Here is an 11465-nt window from a genome sequence, read left to right as displayed (position 1 = left end):
GTGTGCGAGTCTTGTTTACTTGGAAAGATGACCAAGTCACCCTTTACGGGAACTTGCTAAAGGGGTGAGTGTTTACTGGATCTCATACACACTGATGTGTGTGGTCCCTTTAGATCCACCGCAAAGGATGTTAACCGCTTCTATGTGACTTTCACCGACAGAGCCGGTCCATTGGTCCATGATGCCCTGGGCGAGTCTAATATTAATGCCCATTTGATTGTGTCGTCAAACACACAATACACAAACAACAAAAATTTAAAAAACAAAAGTTTTCGTAAAATTTTTTAATTAACCAAAATTCATGTAAAATGTTGCAAAAATCGCCTAAACAATTCATACATTCTTTGAAGCAAATACATCAATTACTTTATGATTTCCAATAATAAATAAAACCAAAATTTGATAATAAACATTTCTAAATCAATGATAACACCCACTCATAGATCGGAATGATGAATATCTTTAGTTTTAGGTTCACATTAGATCTAAGTTCACATTAGATCTGCTATCCAATCTTGCTTCATGTTTTAACTGACTTCACTTTGTTTGCTAAATTTAAATTCAAATCAATGTACATAAGCAATTAAATATAAATATTATGAAAAGAGGCATATGACTAATTGACAACATCTTTACACATTATTTGACTCCATTGATGATCAGCTATGTGTTTCCTGTTAGCAGCATTGTCCTTCCTTTAGAGCTGATTTTCTTGTTTCTTTTCTTAAGCACATTCTTCATTCTCTTTTTGTTTCTTCAAAAGATGTTCAGGATCCAATTGTCCTGCATTAATTACTTCAACCATATCTTCAAACTACAATAAGCTTATAAATTTATAGGAATTGTAATTATGTATATTGCTTCATTAGACATATTAATCTAAGAATAATGAAAATTTGAGAAAAAATTGCATAAATTTTTAAAGGCTTCAAAGAAGTTCAAACCAAACTATTTGAAGCCATACAAAACAAACTTTGGAAGCAAAATAGTTGTTCATTCAATATGAAAACGACATAAATCCTAACACCAAACACAACAAATATTCATGCAGTGTTCTCTCAACATAAAAAACAAAACTGCACCTCGAGTTCTAAGAACAATGGAAAAACATTAGAGATAGGAATCAAAATACTTACGTGTTAGATGTTTGAACTCCAAAAAGAGAATAAATCACTTGGTCTTTAGTTGTTTGAACTCCAAAAAAGGTAGAATTTACTCAATAAGCATCCAATCAAAAAACAATTAATCAGAAGTTGGGGATTAAAAAGGTCTAAATGCAACCAATTAGAAGATATGAATATTGATAATAACATGAAGGTAGTCAACATAATCACAAAGCTGGTCAGCAAAATCAATCAAAATAAAAAATTAAAAACTCATGAAAATTTCAAAATTGAAAGAAGAAACGGGATTTAATGATTGAATTAGAATCATAAATCAGAAAACTTAAGAATATTAGTTTTAAGAACTCAAAAATGGGAAACACAATCGAAACTGATTGTCTGATTCTATGCTAGCTTGTTGCAATACATTCTGGATTTCAATGCAGCAAGAGCCATCTCCTTGTTTTCTGAAATGGCATGAAGATGTGCCATCCCCTCGTCTTCTAAACTAGATTTGTAATTATTTTCTTTTGCGCCTGCTTCAAGCTGATTCGGCGATGCCCTAGACTTCACTTGTATTTCTAGTATACCGTCAACCTTGATAAAAAAAGTGGGTCAAATTCATATGTTATGTATAACATGTAGACTTTAAACTGTTGCCCCTTACATGTTGCTGCCCTAGGCTCTGGCCCAGCTCGCCCAGCCCTGTTCACCAATGATTATAGCAGATATGGGTATATCTACTTAATCGCGCACAAGTTAGAAACATTTGAAAAGTTAAAAGAATTTAAAAAATAAGTGGATAATTAGTTGGGCAGGAAAATCAAGATGCTTCGATCCGATCGAGGTGGAGAGTACCTAAGTCTTGAATTCCACGACTACCTCAAGGAATGCAAAATCGTTTCACAATTGACGCCACCTAGGACACCGCAGTTAAATGGTGTAGCTGAGAGGCGTAATCGAACCTTGCTAGACATGGTTCGTTCCATGATGAGTCGAGCTTCGCTACCTATCTAATTTTGGGGGTATGCCTTAGAGACTGCTGCCTATATCCTTAACTTAGTCCCTACCAAGAAGGCTGCCAAAACACCTCTCGAAATGTGGACAGGGAAAGCTTCCCCGTTGGCACATATCAAGGTTTGGGGTTGTGAGGCGTCCGTAAGACGAGAGACTTACGACAAGCTCGAACCTCATAGTGATCGGTGTATTTTCATCGGCTATCTGCAAAAGTCCTTTGGATATCTCTTCTACAGACCGAGTGACAATGTTGTCTTTGTTGCACGGAGAGGGGTTTTCTGAGAGTGAGAACTCATAAGCCAAGGGGATAATGGGAGGCAAATCGATCTTGAAGAGATTCAAGAGTCGAGCGATGAAGGAACCTCTAACGCTGGCACTTAACCCATGGAGGAAACTCCGACTGAACCGATTGACGAGTCCTTACCTCTTAGACGTTCCGAAAGAGTAAGGGTTCAACCCCAGTTTTATGGTTTTCATATTACTATAGAAGGGGATACGTTCATTAGTGACAATACACTAGTGAATTTAGATGAACCTAACAGCTATAAGGAAGCCATGGCAGGCCTGGAGTCTGCAAAGTGCAAAGAGACAATGGACAATGAGATCCAGTGCATGTATGAAAACCAAGTTTGGAATTTGGTTGACAATGTACCGGGTCGTAAGACGCTTGGGTGTAAATGGATCTTCAAGAAGAAGACCAACATGGATGGGAATGTGCACACTTATAAGGCACGATTTGTTGCAAAAGGCTTTACTCTAACTCCCAGAGTTGACTATGATGAGACCTTCTCACCGGTTGCAAAGATAAAGTCTATTACGATGATGTTGACCATTGCTGCATTTCATGATTATGAGATATGGTAGATGGATGTCAAAACCGCTTTCCTTAACAGGAAGTTAGCTGAGGATGTTTACATGGCTCAACCAGAGGGTTTTGTCGATGCAAAGTACCCTAATAGAGTGTGTAAGCTTGAGAAGTCCATTTATAGACTAGAACAAGCGTCTCGCAGATGGAATATTTGTTTTGATGAGAAAGTCAACGAGTTTGGTTTTCTGCGAAGCGAGGATGAATCATGTGTATATGTCAAAGCCAGTGGGAGTATAGTTAGCTTCCTCGTATTGTATGTCGATTACATACTACTCATAGGAAATGACATCCCGACGTTGCAAGAAGTAAATTCCTAGCTTAGGAAGTGCTTCGCTATGAAGGACCTCGAAGAAGCTGCCTATATTCTGGGAATAAGTGTTGGATTAATGTCTAAGTCGATAACTATAATTGGTAAGACTTGACCCGACCCGGCATGGTCCATTTGGGTTGCATGGCATCATGTACTTGGATAGACTAAATGAGAGAAATAAGACACTTATGGTTATCAATATATTATAAGTTCTAGTATATTAATAATAAGAATAGTAAGATTATTTAATTAGTATTGATCAAGAATTAATCTAGGATTAATTAGGTGATCAAAAGAAGACTAATTAAATATATGGGTTGATTGTGTAAATCATCCATACATATATAGTGGGCTAATGCTCCATGGATTATCTAGTTGGGCTAAAACCCATATGATGCTCCATGGATGCTCCATTGTGTTTTTGTATCCATGGATCATGAAAATGAAAGGCCATGTTAATTAGGGTTTACATGGTGTAACCCTAACTATATATGCATCTTATTCTTGACCAAAATCGGCACTAGTGTGTGTAGTAGAAGGGCTAGCCGATTTTCATGAAGTGTAGAATTTTCTCAAGTTATTCCAAGTGTATTTGGTGTTGTGTGAACCATTTGAGGTGTCACACTTGAGGCACTTGGCACTCAAGCTTCATGAAGACATTCTACATCAAAGAGGCATGTATTATATCTTGTTATATTCACTGTTTTGTATGCTATACTAGGATAATACCTTGGAAGTTCATATCTGCATGTATAATAGAGAAAACATAGATCCAAGGTATTTAGGGTTGCATGTACACTTAGGAGTGTTAGAATACTCAAAACCCAACAGTGGTATCAGAGTCTAGGCTTGTTTTCTTGTTATACTTGCAAAAGTAGCTGAAAAATCGTGTTTTGATGTTGTCTGCCCAGCAGACTCGCTGAGTCCATGAATGGACTCGCCGAGTCCAAGGCAAAAAGCATCCAACTCGCTGAGTTGGTTCGTGTACTCGACGAGTTGGATCCCCAGACAACATAAATTCGACCTTTTTGGTTGGAATAGGACTAGGAACATTACCATAAGATGTTATTGGACTTATAAACTTGTTTTTGATGTGGTAATGTTCATGCTAATCCAATTTCAAAGATAATTGTCAATAGATTCATGTTTTGTATTAGCTTAAGGTTTAGACTAATTACATGAAAAATGTTTGATTTGAATTATCTTGTTCTTATGAGTTGCTTAGATTAATAGAAAAGTTGAGTGAAATAGTTGTTTTAAATCCAAATTAATCTAAGAGTTGATTCTAAAATGTGTTTTTGTAACTTGTCCTCATGTTATATGAAAAGTCACATTCAAGTTTCATAAAACTCATAAAAGTTGGCAAAGGTTACAAAATGAAGAGTCTAGTTCTAATTAAATGGTTTTATGACACCATAACTTGTCCTCAAGTTATGGAGGACCAAGAGTCTCTTCATTAAATAATAAATAAAAAAAAGTGTAACCATAATTAATTCCATAAGTTATAAAATAAAGAAAAGTTAATTCTTTTATTAGTTTAAAGTCTTCCATGACTTGTCCTCAAGTTATGGAACTTGAAGAGTTTTTGGACTAAAACTACTTTAAACACCTAAGTTATGGAATTAATTAGTTTTCAATAGTTTCGAAACTTGACCTCATGTTTTAGAATTTGAAAAGTTTTCACTTATGAATACTTTAATTCCAAGTTAGCCCTTAGAATTTTAAAAGTTAAAATTCAACCCTTATACTTTATAATATTATAAGTTAATATTATATATATGTATAAGAGTAAAGTCAGTCTTACCGTTAGTAGGCCTCATTCACGAAGCCGGTCTATAAGGGGGGTATAAGGTTACTGCCGATAAAATGGCATTTTAATGGGTGTCCACTCTCACCCACCGCTTCCTTGACTGGTGGAGGGTCGTTAGCCGAACGGGTAGGACAAGGACTAGAATTCTCCCTTCATAAAAAGTATTAATGATAAATACTAAGTAACTAAACCTTTTATTAATACCCAATCTTAGTTATTTAGGAAAATGTGAATAAGGTGCTAATCCATGAAATTACATTTTGCACTTTGTTTAAGTCGGTTAGTGGAGCGTGTGTGGTTAACCAGCACACTAACTCGTATTTAACAAGGTAGGCAAAGGGTAACTTAATGTTTATCATAGTATCGATGGAGTGTGTGTGGTTAACCGGCACATCGATTGAGGGGTAAACACTTAAGGGCACCAAGTAATTTCCATGGTTACTTCACACCTTGTTTTGTGATCCTCGGCATCCCAGTCATAAAACCTGAAGGGAACACTCAAGATTGAAACATGCCATTGAACAGTTCAATGAATCTCAAAAGATCTAGGAGTTTCAAAACCAATTAAAACCTAATAATATATTTCGTTTATCTTGCTGGAAATTGGTAAATCTTCATTCACCTACCTTCAAATATTTTATAGCTTGGATTACGGCATACCTCTTCCAAGTTATAAAAGTATTGTGTTGGGTCCTAGCCTTAATATTTCATATTGGGTGTCATATTAAGGACTTTAAGTCAACTATCTTGAATATCTCCCAAACGATGTCTGGTTTAGACATTTATGATCTTCCTAAATCTCTTGAAACAAGCTTCCTAAAAGAAGATGATGTCCCATGAAAATCATACTTCTTTCACCTCCTCCAATTATTCTCCCTAACCCACAAGTTCCTGAAACATTTAAGGTCACTCAAGCCCTATTGGCAAGGCAAGGTCTAGGTGTGATCAGATCTTCGCGATGAAGTCACATATTGACAAGCCGGGAGAGTTGGGTGTCAAAGTCTTGAGAAAGTTGGTGGCTCAACTACTTTCTAAGTCTCACAGTGACTTCCTTTGGGACTCCTATGAAACAGACTAAGACAAGACCCTTAATGATCTTATCCATTTCCTAAGATCAACTTCCTAAAACTTTATGGACATTGACAATGATAACATTGGATATCCAGTAAGGCTCTCTCTTCCTAATGGAGTGGGATCGGCCATAGTCAATTCAGTTGACCAATTGGTAAAGAGAAATGCTAAGTCTGTGATAGTCCCATGTACCATTGTCAAAGAGTCCATATGTTTATATTGCCAAAGGAAGGGGCATTGGTTGCGAAGCTGCCAATTTACCTAAGGGTGTTAAAGTCAGTAAGTTTGACTCTACTTCAGGTAAAAGTCCACTATCTAACTCTGCTAAGTTTCTATTCTGAGATCCTTGATACATGATGTGACTGGGTCACATGTTGATGTTTTAAGAATCAAAGAAAAGTAAAGAAACTTAAAGAAAGAGTATGCTGAATCTGATCGCGTAGATGGATTTCTATCGCATAGTTTGAAGATCAGATTCTTGAGCTACTTCTTAGGAGTTATGAGATATTGCTTAGGAATAGATAACAACAAGTTTTCATATGGATTGTAAGGCTAAGTTTTTCCGCAAAGTTTTAAAATAAAAGAAAATTTTTGATTTTATTTATTTTAAAATATCCTTACAATGGCAATTGAGGAAAAATTGTTGCTTATATGATTCCTTTAATATGAAATTGATTCTTTCATTTATGGTAATGTCTAAATTTACCAAATAAGGAAAGATTCTCATCACCCAAGTTTCAATTGGACCGGAACTTGGAATCATACAAGTTGTATAGAATGATGAATGGTAACTTTCAAGTATTAAAAACTTAAGACTAATTACTTATTCACATGGATGTGTGAGTCAAGTGAAGGACTAAGGGATCGAGTACACATTCTTGTGCACTGATTAAGTCCACCACAAAAGATCGATAAGACTATTCGTCAAAGTTTACTAAAGCTCAGTAAATATGATTATACTTACAAGCTTAAGTTTAATTCTGAGACATTGGAAAAGGTTCCAATGTAAGGCAGAACTAATAAGAAGAATCAGGCAGAAAGATAAAAGTTTCTCAAATCTGAAAAGATGGGAGAGTACTTTAGTATCAGTTTTGTGATCATCTTAATGATTAAGAAACCATAGCACAATTATTTCTCTAAGGAAATCTTATTGCATTCTTATGACTAAGAAGAGGAACTTGAATTGATGAAATGGTTAAATCAAGAAGATGAGTCATACTTCGTTCCAATACAAGTCTTAGAGTCATACTCCAATTTTGTAATTTGAGTGACATATCTTAAAGAAGGTTTAAAACACGTGTCAAATGTAAGAGTAAAAGTTTTCTACCCTTGCACATTTGAAATTGGTAAGTTGAGATGTTTTGGATAAAACAAAGACCAACTTAGTCCAATTGTGTGAAGTGTTTGTCTTAATTAGAATCCACACTATCTCTTGAATATCTGACAAGTAAGTCTTATATGTCAAGAGGACAGTGGGAGTCTTAAAGGTCTTGAAAGTCTCAAGTACTAATCAAGAATAAATGCTGAAGTTCTTCACTAGCACACGACTTGAGGTTTATAACCTATTGTGTTGACATAAACTGTACCCATTCCAGTTAAAGTTAGCTTTGCATATGAGTTCTTAGAGTTCTCAATTTTTTGCACAACAACTTGGAAGCAATGGCAGACCCTTGAGCTGCCAGGTAGCAAGAAATTAATATTGAGTTCAATCCATATGAATTTGGATTTGTCATTATCCTTGTCTTGTGACTATGGTTTTGACAATTCACATGGATAAGAACACATACACCAGTAAATCTAAGTGTCACAAGGTTTCTCTCCGATTCATGAAAATGATGGTGACGAAACACTTGCACTAAGTAGATTTTAGCTAGATAGCAATTGTAATATTTGCATTCTTAAAGTCGTTAGTGAAGCGTGTGTGGTTTACCGGCACACTAACCTGGACTTGTGAGAAGTGTCAAAAAGGTCTAACCATTATGATTATGGCATCCCTCTTCATAATTGTTTAGACACACAAGTGTGCTATATAAGGGAAGGTGTATTATTTTGATAATGTTTTTCTCAGAACAATCTAGTATTAGAAATCTGAACTTTGGTAAGAAAGTCAGCTGATTTCTGAGTACATGTCAAAGCTAGTGGGAGCATAAGTGTTATGCTAATAATCATCATGTTAGTAGGAGCACAATAATTATGAAAAGTATTGCAAGTTAGCAATGTTAATTATAGAAAACAAAAGGTTTCAATTGGGAAAAAGTTGTTATGCTATAATTAAGGAAGAGGAAATTATACTTCATCTCAAATCTAAAAGCTTAGGTAGAGGTTTTAATCATATTTAGTCAAGAATATATATATATATATATATATATATATATATATATATATATATATATGAATGTTATGTTGGAATCGCTCAACATAAGAAAATTCTATATATGGGTCCGTTATTTGCGTTCTAAAATTCGATTATGATTACAGCATCCCTTTTCATAATCTGAATTATGAGAACTTGGCAAATAGAAATGGAAATATTATAGCAAAACATTGGTTTAGTCTTTATGTGAGACATCATGAATCGTGTCCCGTATGCTTCAGACATAGGATCGATTACATGTGCTATATTCATCCTTTCTAAAAATTTCCGAATGCCTGGGGCATTAAGAAGGGAAAAGGTCTAGATTTGGATATGACTAAAAGGATTAAATAATTGTCGAGGACAATCTAAGGTTTACCAAAGAGTGGTTGCTCAAGGACAGTTGGAAGTATAGTGATAATTTTGGAAGGACCATATTGACATAATCTGTAAGGAGGCAACTCTTGTTCAAAAGTGATAGTTACAATGGAATCTGGAAATGTTTCAAAGTTAGAAATTATTCAATTTGTGTAAGATTAGGAAACTTAATGCAAGAAGGATGTTTCCAAGGAGCTGATCTCCTTTGGAATGCTCTGTAATGGTTGTTGTCAAGTCTTTCTGACTTTGTGCATAATCATTACAAGAAGATCAATGCATATAAGTTTAGAATCTAACAGATTTCAGTAAATGGCATGAATTTGGAATTCTTGCATTTGCAGTAAGGATTTGGGATTGTGAAAGAGGATCATTGGAGTTTTGTTCAATTGATCTAATTCACAAAGTGAAGATCATAGACAAACATAGTATGCATACTTGGTGTGTGGCATGACAAGTGTTTAGAAAACATAGTGTACATGCTTGGAGAATAGGACTACTATTGTTTTAAATTCAAGAATAAAGTTGATAGCTGAAATAGTATACAATGAATAATGTGTAATCATATGGTGATAAATAAAAGGTGTTTTATTTATATTCATAGGTTTTGATACCATATTAGATTCTATTATTATTGTGTTTCATTTTGCATGTTTTGACATCTAGAATAACTAGGTTGTTCTTCCTGAATGACTAAGTTATTCAAACCATCCACAGTCGGTCATATGTTGGAAGAAGATACGAATTAAGATTGTCATGGGTTGGCTTGTAGAGGTCCAAGATGTTGGACAAAGGGCTACAACACTCATGAGTGCTCATAAGTCCCGAGTATTGGATTCAACCCGCACTCATTGGAATCACTTCATGGATTTTAACACGAGCGATCATGAGACGATAATATCTTATATTCTTCAAACCTAGACAAATGGTACAACACTACTGAGTGCTCAGAAACCTAGCACACGACTTGAGGTTTATAACCTATCGTGTTAAAATATTCTGTGTCCATTCCAGTTAAAGTTGGCTTTGCATAAGAGCCCTTAGAGTTCTCAATTTGTTGCACAACAACTTGGAAGCAATGGCAGACCCTTGAGCTGCCAGGTAGAAAGAAATTAATATTGAGTTCAATCCATATGAATTTGGATTTGTCATTATCCTTGTCTTGTGACTATGGTTTTGACAATTCACATGGATAAGAACACATACACCAGTAAATCTAAGTGTCACAAGGTTTCTCTCCGATTCATGAAAATGATGGTGACGAAACACTTGCACTAAGTAGATTTTAGCTAGATAGCAATTGTAATATTTGCATTCTTAAAGTCGTTAGTGGAGCGTGTGTGGTTTACCGGCACACTAACCTGGACTTGTGAGAAGTGTCAAAAAGGTCTAACCATTATGATTATGGCATCCCTCTTCATAATTGTTTAGACACACAAGTGTGCTATATAAGGGAAGGTGTATGATTTTGATAATGTTTTTCTCAGAACAATCTAGTATTAGAAATCTGAACTTTGGTAAGAAAGTCAGCTGATTTCTGAGTACATGTCAAAGCTAGTGGGAGCATAAGTGTTATGCTAATAATCATCATGTTAGTAGGAGCACAATAATTACGAAAAGTATTGCAAGTTAGCAATGTTAATTATAGAAAACAAAAGGTTTCAATTGGGAAAAAGTTGTTTTGCTATAATTAAGGAAGAGGAAATTATACTTCATCTCAAATCTAAAAGCTTAGATAGAGGTTTTAATCATATTTCGTCAAGAATATATATATATATATATATATATATATATATATATATATATATATATATATATATATATATATATATATATATATATATATATATATATATATATATATATATATATGAATGTTATGTTGGAATGGCTCAACATAAGAAAATTCTATATATGGGTCTGTTATTTGCGTTCTAAAATTCGATTATGATTACGGCATCCCTTTTCATAATCTAAATTATGAGAACTTGGCAAATAGAAATGGAAATAATATAGCAAAAGACTGGTTTAGTCTTTATGTGAGACATCATGAATCGTGTCCCATATGCTTCGGACATAGGATCGATTACATGTGCTATATTCATCCTTTCTAAAAATTTCCAAATGCCTGGGGCATTAAGAAGGGAAAAGGTCTAGAATTGGATATGACAAAAAGGATTAAATAATTGTCGAGGACAATCTAAGGTTTACCAAAGATTGGTTGCTTAAGGACAGTTGGAAGTATACTGATAATTCTCGAAGGACCATAGTGACATAATCTGTAAAGAGGAAACTCTTGTTCAAAAGTGATAGTTACAATGGAATCTGGAAATGTTTCAAAGTTAGAAATTATTCAATTTGTGTAAGATTAGGAAACTTAATGCAAGAAGGATGTTTCCAAGGAGCTGATCTCCTTTGGAATGCTCTGTAATGGTTGTTGTCAAGTGTTTCTGAGTTTATGCATAATCATTACAAGAAGATCTGTCACACCCCAAAACCAAGAACGGCGGAAACGTTCTGGGGCGGAGGACGTCATGTATAGTATCAACAACAATGCA

This window comes from Lactuca serriola, chromosome 5 (genome assembly GCF_051521515.1).
Source record: "Lactuca serriola cultivar US96UC23 chromosome 5, Lser_US96UC23_V15, whole genome shotgun sequence".
Classification (NCBI taxonomy): Eukaryota; Viridiplantae; Streptophyta; class Magnoliopsida; order Asterales; family Asteraceae; genus Lactuca; species Lactuca serriola.
The sequence above is the reverse complement of the archived record's forward strand: the minus strand, read 5'-3'. Positions refer to the sequence as shown.